Source organism: Chiloscyllium plagiosum, unplaced genomic scaffold, assembly GCF_037043375.1.
Source record: "Chiloscyllium plagiosum isolate Xiang-an unplaced genomic scaffold, Cpla_swu_hap1 HiC_scaffold_43, whole genome shotgun sequence".
Taxonomy (NCBI): Eukaryota; Metazoa; Chordata; class Chondrichthyes; order Orectolobiformes; family Hemiscylliidae; genus Chiloscyllium; species Chiloscyllium plagiosum.
The window spans coordinates 11,414,433-11,427,205 of record NW_028270181.1 but is presented as its reverse complement, the minus strand read 5'-3'; the positions used below and the strand labels follow the sequence as shown (position 1 = coordinate 11,427,205).

General features: G+C 44.2%; 1 protein-coding gene across 1 annotated transcript in view; it reads left to right on the top strand.

Annotated features, from left to right (window-relative positions):
* Window positions 1-12,773, top strand: part of zcchc24 (zinc finger, CCHC domain containing 24) — a 271,425-nt gene that overhangs the window by 193,292 nt on the left and 65,360 nt on the right. The window lies entirely within an intron of this gene.

Below are 12,773 nucleotides of genomic sequence, written 5' to 3'. Positions count from 1 at the left end.
TCAATCTGCAATTTGAGAGGGAGAGGGTACAATCGGAAGTGACAATATTTCTGTTGAATAAAGGGAACTATGGAGCTGAGGGAGGAGTTGGCCAAAGTTCAATGGTGCAATACCTTAGCAGGGATGACAGTGGAGGAACAATGGCGGATATTTCTGTGTATAATGCAGAAGTTGCAGAATCAGTTCATTCCAAAAAGGAAGAAAGATCCTAGGAGGAGGCATGGGTGGCCGTCGCTGATGAGGGAAGTTGAGAAACATATAAAGTTAAAAGAGAAAAAGTATAACATAGCAAAGGCAAGTGGGAAAACGGAGGACTGGGAAGCTTTTAAAGAACAACAGAGGATTACTAAGAAGGAAGTACGCAGAGAAAAAATGAGGTACGAAGGTAAACTGGCCAATAATATAAAGGAGGATAGTAAAGGTTTTTTAGGTATGTGGAAAGGCAAAAAAATGGTTAAGACTAAAATTGGGCCCTTGAAGACAGAAACAGGGGAATATATTATGGGGAACAAAGAAATGGCAGAAGAATTGAATTGGTACTTCAGATCTGTGTTCACTGGGGAAGACACAAGAAATCTCCCTGAGGTAACAGTGGCTGAAGGACCTGAACTTAAGGGAATTTATTTTTAGATTAGATTACTTTACAGTGTGGAAACAGGCCCTTCGGCCCAACAAGTCCACAACGACCCGCCGAAGCGTAACCCACCCATACCCCTACATTTACCCCTTACCTAACACTACGGGCAATTTAGCATGGCCAATTCACCTGACCTGCACATCTTTGGACTGTGGGAGGAAACCGGAGCACCCGGAGGAAACCCACGCAGACACGGGGAGAACGTGCAAACTCCACACAGTGAGTCGCCTGAGGCGGGAATTGAACCCGGGTCTCTGGCGCTGCGAGGCAGCAGTGCTAACCACTGTGCCACCGTGCCGCCATATATTTGCCAGGAATTGGTGTTGGAGAGACTGTTAGGTCTGAAGGTTGATAAGTCCCCGGGGCCTGATGGTCTAAATCCAAGAATACTGAAGGAGGTGGCTCGAGAAATCGTGGATGCGTGGGTGATTATTTTCCAGAGTTCGATCGATTCGGTATCAGTTCCTGTGGATTGGAGGGTGGCTAATGTTGTACCACTTTTTAAGAAAGGTGGGAGAGAGAAAGCAGGAAATTATAGACCAGTTAGTCTGACCTCAGTGGTGGGAAAGATGCTGGAGTCTATTATAAAGGATGAAATTACGACACATCTGGATAGTAGTAACAGGATAGGTCAGAGTCAGCATGGATTTATGAAGGGGAAATCATGCTTGACTAATCTTCTGGAATTTTTTGAGGATGTAACTCTGAAGATGGACAAGGGAGTTCCAGTAGATGTAGTGTACCTGGACTTTCAGAAAGCTTTTGATAAAGTCCCACATAGGAGGTTAGTGAGCAAAATTAGGGCGCATGGTATTGGGGGCAAAGTACTAACTTACATTGAAAGTTGGTTGGCTGATAGGAAACAAAGAGTAGTGATAAACGGCTCCATTTCGGAATGTCAGGCAGTGACCAGTGAAGTACCGCAGGGATCAGCTTTTTACAATATATGTTAATGATATAGAGGATGGTATTAGTAATAACATTCGCAAAATTGCTGATGATACTAAGCTGGGTGGCAGGGTGAAATGTGATGAGGATGTCAGGAGATTACAGGGTGACCTGGACAAGTTAGGTGAGTGGTCAGATGCAGTTTAATGTGGATAAATGTATAGTTATCCACTTTGATGGCAAGAACAGGAAGGCAAATTACTACCTAAATGGAATCAATTTAGGTAAAGGGGCAGTACAGAGAGATCTGGGTGTTCTTGTACCCCAGTCAATGAAGGTAAGCATGCAGGTACAGCAAGTAGTGAAGAAGGCTAATAGCATGCTGGCCTTCATAGCAAGAGTGATTGAGTATAGAAGCAAAGAGGTTCTTCTGCAGCTGTACAGGGCCCTGGTGTGACCACATCTGGAGTACTGCGTGCAGTTCTGGTCTCCAAATTTGAGGAAAGACATTCTGGCTATTGAGGTCAATTTCTGGAATGGCGGGATTATCTTACACTGAAAGACTGGAGCGACTGGGCTTGTGTACCCTTGAGTTTAGAAGACTGAGAAGGGATCTGATTGAGACTTATAAGATTATTAAAGGATTGGACACTCTGGAGGCAGGAAACATGTTTCCGCTGATGGGTGAGTGCCGAACCAGAGGACACAGCTTAAAAATACGGGGTAGACCATTTAGGACAGAGATGAGGAGAAACTTCTTCACCCAGAGAGTGGTGGCTGTGTGGAATGCTCTGCCCCAGAGGGCAGTGGAGGCCCAGTCTCTGGATTCATTTAAGAAAGAGTTGGATAGAGCTCTCAAGGATTGTGGAATCAAGGGTTATGGAGATAAGGCAGGAACAGGATACTGATTAAGGATGATCAGCCATGATCATATTGAATGGTGGTGCAGGCTCGAAGGGCAGAATAACCTACTCCTGCACCTATTGTCTATTATCAGGATAGTGCCTGACCTGCTGTGTTTTTCCAGCACCACTCCAATCTTGACTCTAATCTCCAGCATCTGCAGTCCTCACTTTCACCCAGTTTTGGTGTAAGTTTAGGCAATTTTCATTTTACATTGCATAGGCTAACCATCAGTTTTCATCGCTCAGAGTAAGTTCTACGCAGTTTGGAGACAAACGCACATCTCATTTCTCAGTCGTCAAATATTAAAAGTGCAGATGGTCATATGTGAGTACTGTCTAATGCTTTTACACTGAAGTAGCTAGTGGCTTCAAAATCTGTTCAGCGTCTCAAGGAACCATGTTGGCTGTTTTTTACCACCCAGTTTGGTGCCATTAGGTCAGAGCAAAATGGGGAGAGATCCCCTCTTCCAAGGAAGTCTGTGCTCTGGATGGATTTTTTAAAAATCTGTGAGCTATGGGCACAACCTCTTAGAGTTGACAAGCAGACTGCAGTGGTGACAAGTGATGGTTAGCCTACATAATGTAAAATGAAAATTGCCTGGACTTAAACCAAAACTGGCCTGCAGACAATATTTGCAGATTAAAATGGTGACTAGCGACACATCCGAACAATCTACACAAACATAGGAAACCACTTTCATATTAGTAAAAACTCCCATCATTTTTAAATCCTCACTGTGGATTTAGACCATTTCCATGCCTTCATTCCCTGCCTTTCTCTGTAATCTCCAGATCTAAGATCTCTGAACTTGCACATAGTCTGCTTTCTTGTCACCTCTAGTGGTGGGTGTGACTGTAGCGAGGCCCTTATAAACTCTGGAATTCCCTACCCTCTCTCCTCTGTTAAGATGCAAGTTAAAACCCACCTCTTTGGCCAAGGTTTTGCTGCTACTGTCCTTGTATCTATTAGGGCTACTGCCGTTAAGTGACTGTTTGTCACATATTGTTTGATAATGCTCACGTAAAGCACTTTTGAATGGCTTCTCACCCTAAAGGCACACAATATAAATGAAAGCTATTGTTAGTGAGTAATTATCCCCTAATGGATTGTAAGGCAGTATTTGGCACTTAGTGATTCAGTCCCTGTGCAACAGGGCAATTGCAGTAATTGTTACAGTGATTTCAAATGACAGCTCGACAGTGTTGAATATTTAAATAAACAGCTGGGCGGGAAACCTAATGAGCTGGGGGGAGAAAAAGAGTGACTTTTGAACTTTAAAAGCGACCGAGAAAGCCATAGCTAATTCAGCATTTTATTATTCAGAGGGAAACCAAGATTGTTTAAACTGACTACATTGGGGGTCTTAGGGATGAATGTGTTCGCATGGGCTCTGTGAGCGGACAGGTCACTGCCACGGAATCCTGGATCCTGTGCAGATCTTCAGAGGCACCAACAGAGCCTTCTATTCCTATTTTCCTGGTTAGATGAGAAGCTGACCCAAGACGAAATGTCAAGCTTCAGCCTCGAGCTGAGTTGAACTTACTCTTGTGATAGTTGGGAAGCCTGCATTTGCCCTCTGACATCCCGAGTTAGCGTGGCAAAATTAGATTGAGGTGGCAAAATAGAATTTGCCGCTTCAACATACCCACTGTGTTCCCTGGCCAGCATCCCTGTCTCCGGCTTGCTGCAGTGCTCCAGTGAAGCTCAGCACAAGCTGGAAGAACAGCATCTCATTTTCCACTTGGGAACTCTACAGCCTCTTGGACTCAATGCCGAGTTCAGCAATTTTAGGCTTGAGGCGCCTTCTCCATGTCCTTACCCCAGCTCCCACACACCAGGCCTTGTTATCACATGGTCTGCTATTCCACTCAACCCATTGTTAATTGTCCCCATTAGTAGCTATTCATTTTCCCAGGCTAGTTGTTATCCATTGCTTTGGCTGTCCAATTGTTCTTCTCTCTCTTTAGGCTCTATCTCCACCTATCATTTACTCCTTACCTCCTCCTCCTCCCCCCCCCCCCCCAGCCTATCTTGTATAAAAACCTAATTTTTCCTGTCTACCATCAGTTCTGGACATGAAACATTTACTCTGATTTCTCTCCACAGATGTTGCCAGACCTGCTGAACTTTTCCAGCAATTTCTGTTTTTGTTTCTGATTTCCAGCATCCTCAGTTCTTTCGTTTTTTATTCGGGTAAAATGGAAGTGTTGGCATTTCTTGGCTGTTGCCCAGGTCAAGACAATAGAGATCTTTTTAATACCAAGGACCACTGATCCCGCTGTGAAAGCCCATCCAGGATGAGGCACAGGAAGGCTACCAATGCTCCAGTGGAGAGGCAAGGGTTGAGAGACAGGGCTGGGGTTAGGTACTCGGAGCATATACGAGTCCATAGATTTTCTAGGTAATAAAAAATTATGATTAGATTACTTACAGTGTGGAAACAGGCCCTTCGGCCCAACAAGTCTATGCCGACCCGCCGAAGCGCAACCCACCCAGACCCATTCCCCTACATTTACCCCTTCACCTAATACTATGGGCAATTTACCGTGGCCAATCCAACCTGCATATTTTTGGATTGTGGGAGGAAACCCACGCAGTCACAGGGAGAATATGCAAACTCCACACAGAAGGTCGCCTGAGGTGGGAATTGAACCCGGGTCTCTGGCGCTGTGAGGCAGCAGTGCTAACCACTGTGCCACCGTGCCGCCTGTTCACAATGCTGTGTGCTTCTGGACTGCAGCCTGAAACTTGTCAGCACATTCCATTCTCCACAGTTCCATTGCCCAAGAAAAGTTGAATGCTGAGTGATCACATTTTCAGTTTGCTCAAACAATCAGACCTTGTGGCCCTGAACAGATGGGGGAAAGAAAATGCTAGAAGAAATTTATTGTGATCTCTCTTCAAACCACGCACTTCTTTGAGGCCGGTAATATGATTGTGCCTTACAGCCTTCAGGGTCAACAGGCTTCCATATTTGCAGGTGGATGATGCAGTGGAATAAATTCCATTTCTTGTAAATGGGACTTTTTTTTTGGCATACTGTAACAAAAGAAGGCCATTCAGCCCCTCGATTCAATGGTTCAATTGATTCTGGAATGCACTCATTGATGGAGCTTCCACAGATCCTTTGACTCAAAACTTCCAAAGATTCCCATGGAACAGTTTCTCAGTTTTATTCCTGAGCATGTGATCCAGCCAGGAGAAAGCACCGTGAATTAATTGTATATAGCTCAATCAGCTCTCACTCTGCTAAACTCCATAGGATCAGTCCATTTTACTCAATCTCATCTCACAGGTCAGTTCTCTCATATGAGAAATTCCACTTAGTGAACACATTGCTTCCTCTCAAAGGCAGAGGTATCCTTCCTTGGGTAAGGAGACTAAATTCATACGCAATCCTTCAGCTGTAAGGGTTAAGTTAGTTTAGTTGGCTGGATAGCTGGTTTGCCCCACCAAACTCATCTCCACATACCTTGATACTGTGTGATTCACCCCTGGTCCAGGAACTCCCTACCTATGTTCGGGACACTACACATGCCCCCCCCCCCCACCTTTGTTTCCTCGGCCCCCAGCGCCTCATTTTCACCATGGGCATCCAGTCCCTATACACCTCCATCTGCCATGATGAAGGCCTCCAAGCCCTCAGTTTCTTCCTCTCCTGGTGTCCCCACCAGTACCCCTCCACTGGCACTGTCATTCATTTGGCTGAACTGGTCCTTACCCTCAATAATTTCTCCTTTGAATCCTCCCACTTCCTGAAGACCAAAAAGTTAGCCATGGAGACCCATATGGGCCCCAGCTATGCCCCTCTCTTTGTCGAGTACGTGGAACAGTCCATCTTCCACAGTTACACCAGCACCATACCCCACCTTTTCTGCCATTATATTGATGACTGTATTGACACCACCTCACATGAGGAGGTTGAACAGTTCATCAACATCACCAACACATCCCACCCCGAACTTAAGTTCACCTGGACCATCTCAGACACCTCCTTCCCCTTCCTGGACCTCTCCATCTCCATCAACAGTGACTGACTCAACACAGACATCTTCCACAAGCCCACCAACTCCCACAGCTACCTAGACTCCACATCCTACCACCCTGCCTCCTGTAAAAACACTATCCCTTATTCCTAATTTCTCCACCTCCCAGGAGGATCAATTCTGCCACAGAACACACAGATGGCCTCCTTCTTCAAAGACCACAATTTCCCTCCCACCTGATTGACAATGCCCTCCAGTGCATCTCATCCACTTCCCGCACCTCCGCCCTCGAACCCCACCCCTCCAACCGCAACAAGGACAAACGCCCTGGTCCTCACCTTCCACCCTACCAACCTTCATTTAGTATCATCCTTTGCCATTTCTGCCACCTACAAACAGACCCCACCACCAGAGATATATTTCCCTCCACTATCCTATCTGCTTTCTGTAAAGATCATTCCCTTTGTGACTCTCTTGTCTGGTCCACACTCCCCACCAATTCACTCTCCCCTCCCAGCACCTTCCCCTGCCACCACAGGAATTGCAAAACTTGCCCCCACAACTTCCCCCTTACCTCCATCTAAGACCCCAAAGGAGCCTTCCACAACCATCAGAGTTTTGCCTGCACTTCCACATGTCATTTACTATATCCATTGTTCCTGATGAGGTCTCCTCTACACTGGGGAGACAGGACGCCTACTCGCAGAGCACTTCAGAGAACATCTTTGGAACACACGCACGAAACAACCCCACCGCCCCGTGGCCAAATACTTCAACTCCCCCTCCCAATCTGCCAAGGACATACAGGTCCTGGGCCTCCTTCATTGCCACGTCCTAACCACCTGACACTTGGAAGAAGAACGTCTCATCTTCCACCTTGGGACCCTCCAACCCCAGGGCATCAATGTGGATTTCACCAGTTTCCTCATTTCCCCTCTCCCCACCTTATCCCAAATCCAACTTTCCAACTCGGAACTACCCTCATGACCTGCTCTACCTGTCCATCTTCCTTCCCACCTGTCCGCTCCATCCTCCTTCCTGACCTATCACCCCTACCCCCACCTCCATCTACCTATTGCACTCTCAGCTACCTTTCCCCCCAGCCTCAGCCCCAGCCCCTCTCATTTATCTCTCCACCTCCCTGGCTCACAAGCCTCATTCCTGATGAAAAGCTATGGCCCAAAATATCATTTCTCCCACTCCTTGGATGCTGCCTGACATGTTGTGCTTTTCCAGCACCCCACTCCCAACTCTGATCTCCAACATCTGCAGTCCTTACTTTCTCCGAGCTGGTTTACTATGCATGGTGGCACCAACAATTCAGGTTCAATTCCTGCACAGGCTGAGGTTATCATGAAGGACTCTCCTTCTAAACTTCATCCCTTACCTGAGGCATTGTAATGCTCAGGTTAAACTCACCATCAAATGTCTTCCTAATGAGGGAGAAGCCCTATTGTCCTCTGGCTCTATGGTGACTTTAGCTGTGGTTGTATCCAATTCCTACATGACTGGGGCAAGAATTCCTTACTTTTACACTCCAGTATCTGTAGTCTCCCCAAACACACTGCCTCCCACCTCCCAAACTTCCCTGTCTTAATTGTTTGATGCACCATATGTTAACATGAATAGATTTGTTCCCAGGAACACCCAAGCCAAACTGAAATCTTTTATCCTATCCAGTGGTGGTAATCCAATAATGTGTAATGCATTTACAAATCTTATACTTGCACAATTATCTGTCCACAATACTTCAGTTCACATTGTATTTTATCAGCCCTTTTTGTACGTGATTTTTTTGTTACAAATACCCACATCCACATTAATAATGGAAATTGCCTCTCAGTGCGGAACTAAGCGGGTGCTGAATTGTCAGAGGTCGGACCTTGTAGATGAGCCATTAAAGCAAACCTCCATCAAATGGGTGTAAAAGATCTATCTATATGGGACAATGTGAGGAGAGGACAGTATTTACCTAGACTTTTAGCTGGCATGTGGAAAAGTCTTGCTGGTCATTTACATAATTAATTGATCGAGGGAGCTTGCTGCGGGCAAATTAGGTGCTGAGAGTTACAACATGACAACAGTGATAACTCTCCAAAAGTACTTAATTGGCTATAAAGTGCTTGGGCATGCCCTGAGCGTGTGAAAGGCAACATATACACGCAAGTCTTTCTATATAAATACAAGTACGCTCTGTACTTTTGCCCAACAGGTTAGACTTTTTTTGGTTCAGATAATAATTCCAATGATATGACGTGCAGAGAGAAAATAATATTGGTCCGTGTAGAAATGCTGTACATAAACAGACTCGCGTTCTCTTAAAATAATTGCTTAGAATTAGCTCGAATATGATAAGCATTAGCTATTATGAGTGTAATGGAATGCCATCGAGGAAAAGGTTCTAAACTGTACTGTCCATAATAAATCTTGCAGCCATTAATAACTATCACATGGAGATGGCCTTTAGAGGCAGTTGGATGGTCAGCACTAAAAATGACAACACTGACATATTTCACTTTCTTTCACAGTTACCATTAATACATACTTATTTTCAAAACCCATGATACAAAGAATGATCATTAATTATCATCCACAACAAATAATCAGCTAATCAGTCAATTTGAGCTGGTTTTGGTTGAGATGGGAACATTGGGTAGGCTACCGGGAGAACAATCCGCTTTTAGAGTCATAGGGTCATAGAGATGTACAGCATGGAAACAGACCCCTCGGTCCAACCCGTTCAGGCCGACCAGATATCCCAACCCAATCTATTCCCACCTGCCAGCATCCGGCCCATATCCCTCCAAACCCTTCCTATTCATATACCCATCCAAATGCCTCTTAAATGTTGCAATTGTACCAGCCTCCACCACTTCCTCTGGCAGCTCATTCCATACACGTACCACCCTCTGCGTGAAAAAGTTGCCCTGTAGGTCTCTTTTATATCTTTCCCCTCTCACCCTAAACCTATGCCCTCTAGTTCTGGACTCCCCCACCCCAGCGAAAAGACTTTGCCTATTTACCCTATCCATGCCCCTCATAATTTTGTAAACTTCTATAAGGTCACCCCTCAGCCTCCGAATTTGAGCTGCTGGATTTTTTAAATAAATGAGTACCTGCAAAAGTTGGTTAAGATTGGTTACCATTTGATCCGTCAAATTCTCGCCCTGCTATATTTGCCAATATGTAAAAATACTGGAGTAATGCTCATTACTGTGAGGTATCTCAATCATTGTTCTCTTTACTTAGGTCTGAGATCCTACAATTATTTGTAACTTGTATCTATGGTAGCCCCTCATCACAAGCAGCGGTTGCATGTCGAGAGCAGTGATTTTGGTCTTCTCAATCTTACTGTGATCTCCAGGATGGATTGAGAAATGGAAGGAATCCACTTCAAGGGGTGAGGCATGGTGAATGACAGCAAAGTAGTTAGTAACAAGGGGACATTCTTCACTTCAGCTCCACATGAAATGCTACAAATATTCCGGGGGTGGAAATTGATCAGTGCAATATTTGTAAGAAAAATTATGCTCAAAATACCTCTGCTTGGTATTCTAGTGAACTTACTAAGTCATCTAAAAATATAAAAGTTAACCAATGCCTGGAATAGCACAGAGAGGAATTTTATGGTAAATGAAATGGCATATTTGCTCCTCCCTTGGTTTCTGCAGCTTCAGATGGCATGGCCTCATGATCTGAAATTCCTACGCGTGTCCAGCTCTCTACCTCATTTTCCTCTTTTAATAGACTCCTTAAAATCCAACTATTTTTTAGTCAAGCATCTAGCCATGAGACGTAATATCTCCCTACATCGCTGTGTTTCATACTTTATAATGCTCCTGTCAAGGGGCTTCAGGTATTTCATTATACAGTATTGAGGTTGCTATATAAATATAAGTTGTTGTTGACCCATCAGGCTTAAAGAATTACTTGCATTTATAGACACCTTTCACACCTTGGGACATTCCAAAATGCCTTATACCCAATGAAGTTTTACTCTTGAAGGGCAGCCATTGTTTGTATCTGTGGAAACTATTTCAAACTATCATTTTGCTATGAAGGGCTTTCTATTCCTGCAGTAATTTCAGGTATTACCATAATGTCATTGAGACTAGACTAAAATGTAGGTCTTAAAGTATAAACTGGATTTCAAAAAGTAATCTATCCTTAGGCAGGATGCAGTCTGATCTATCTGACCAATAAGAAATACTGAGACACATTTTGCAACAACTGCTTATCGTAACTTTCATATTGCAATGTTTGTGTTAATCAGCCCCACTCCCTTAATTTCCATCGAAATATCAGTCAGAGTGGTTGTTCTGTTTGAACTCTGTATCTTCTCTCATCCACTTTAAATGAAACCTTTGTAACTACGAGCTAAAAGATTAGATCCAGAATGTATCTTAGATAAGACATTTTCTTAGCTTTATGTAGATGGACAAACATTTGCCATGTATATTGATTCTATTTGGTTTAAAAAAAATGTTACCAGCTTATCTTGCACACACTGTTCACAGTAGATTGGAGGTTACACTGCTTTATAATAACATGTAACAGACTATCTATTCTTCCACCATTGAGCAGAAGACGGAAGGGGGCTAATGTTGTGCTTTTTTTAAAGAAAAGCGGCAAAAAAAAGCCAGGGAGCAATAGGCCAGTGAGCCTGACAGCAGGGGTTTGGTAAGTTGTTGGAGGGGATTCTGGGAGACCAGGATTTGTATGTACAGTGTTTGGAAAGGTTAAAACAATGACTGCAGATGCTGGAAACCAGATTCTGGATCAGAGTGGTGCTGGAAAAGCACAGCAGTTCAGGCAGCATCTGAGGAGCAGGAAAATCGACATTTCAGGCAAAAGCCTGAAGGGCTGTGCTTTTCCAGCACCACTCTGATCCAGTATTTGGAAAGGCAAGGACGGTATAGGGACAGTCAGAAAGGCTTTGTGTGTCGAAAATCATATGTCTCAAACTTGATTTGAGTTTTTTGAAGAGGTGGCCAAGAAGACAGATGAAGGAAGAGCTATAGACATTGTCTACGTGGTATTCAGCAAGGCTTTTGACAAGGTTCCATATGATAGACTGGTTATTAAGGTTAAATCACATGGTATCGAGGGAGAGCTAGCCAATTGGCTTGACAGTAGGGAGCAAGAGCTTGGTGGTAAGGGATTGTTGTTCGGACTGGAGGCCTGTGGCGAGAAGAGCTGGGACCAGTGTTGTTTGTCATTTATATAATCGATGTGGATGAGAATATAGGAAGCATGGTTAGTAAGTTTGAAGATGACACTAAAATTGGTGGTATGGTGGACATCGAAGAAGGTTATCTAACAGCATAAAGAGATCTTGAACAACTGGGCCAAGGGGCCAAGGAATGGCAAATAAATTTTAATTTAGATAAATGCAAGGCGTTGAATTTTGGTAAAACAAACAAAGGCAGGACTTACAAGTTAATGGTAGGGCCCTGGAAAGTGTTGTCGAACAGACAGACCTAGGGGTGCAGGTACGTAGATCCATGAAAATGGCATCATGGTTTAACAAGGCATTTGGCACAGTTGCTTTCATCAGTCAGAGCATTGTGTTTAGGAGTTGGGAGGTCATGTTTTAGCTGTACGAGGCATTAGGGGAGGCCATGTTTGCTGTACTATGTACAGTTCTGGTCGCCCTGTTATAGGAATAATGTTTTTAACCTGGAAGGGGTACAGGAATATTTACAAGGATGTTGCTAGGACTGAAGGGTTCGAGTTGTAGGGAGAGGCTAGATGGAGTGGGGCTTTTTTCCCTCGTGCATAAGAGGTTGAGGGATGACCTTATAAAGGTTTATAAAAACTTGAGAGGCATAGATAAGGTCAGTAGCCAAGGCCATTTCCCCAGGGTAGGGGAATCCAAAACTAAAGGGCACAGGGTTACAGTGAGAGGGGAAAGATTTAAAAGGGACCTGCGGGGCAATTGTTTCACGCAGAGGCGATGTGTATATGGAATGAACTGCTAGAGGAAGTGGTAGATAGAGTACAATTACAACATTTAAAAGACATTTGGATAGGTACATGAATAAGAAAGGTTTAGAGGGATATGGACCAAAAGCAGGCAAATGGCACTAGTTCAGCTTAAGAAACATGGTTGATATGACTGAGTTGGAAGGGTCTGTTTCCATGCTGTATGACTCTATAACTCTAAATGATGGCTGGAGGCAATACCTGCAGATACATAGATACCTATTGCTGTTCTGCTGACAGTTGGGATGTAGGTTGGTAATGGCTTATAAATTTATGTCTTCTGGTCCCCCTGACCAACATCAGGTTACCAACATCAGGCGAAAGCAAAAGAAACCAACAAGCATTTATTTAAAAAATTCAAATCCTGTCGA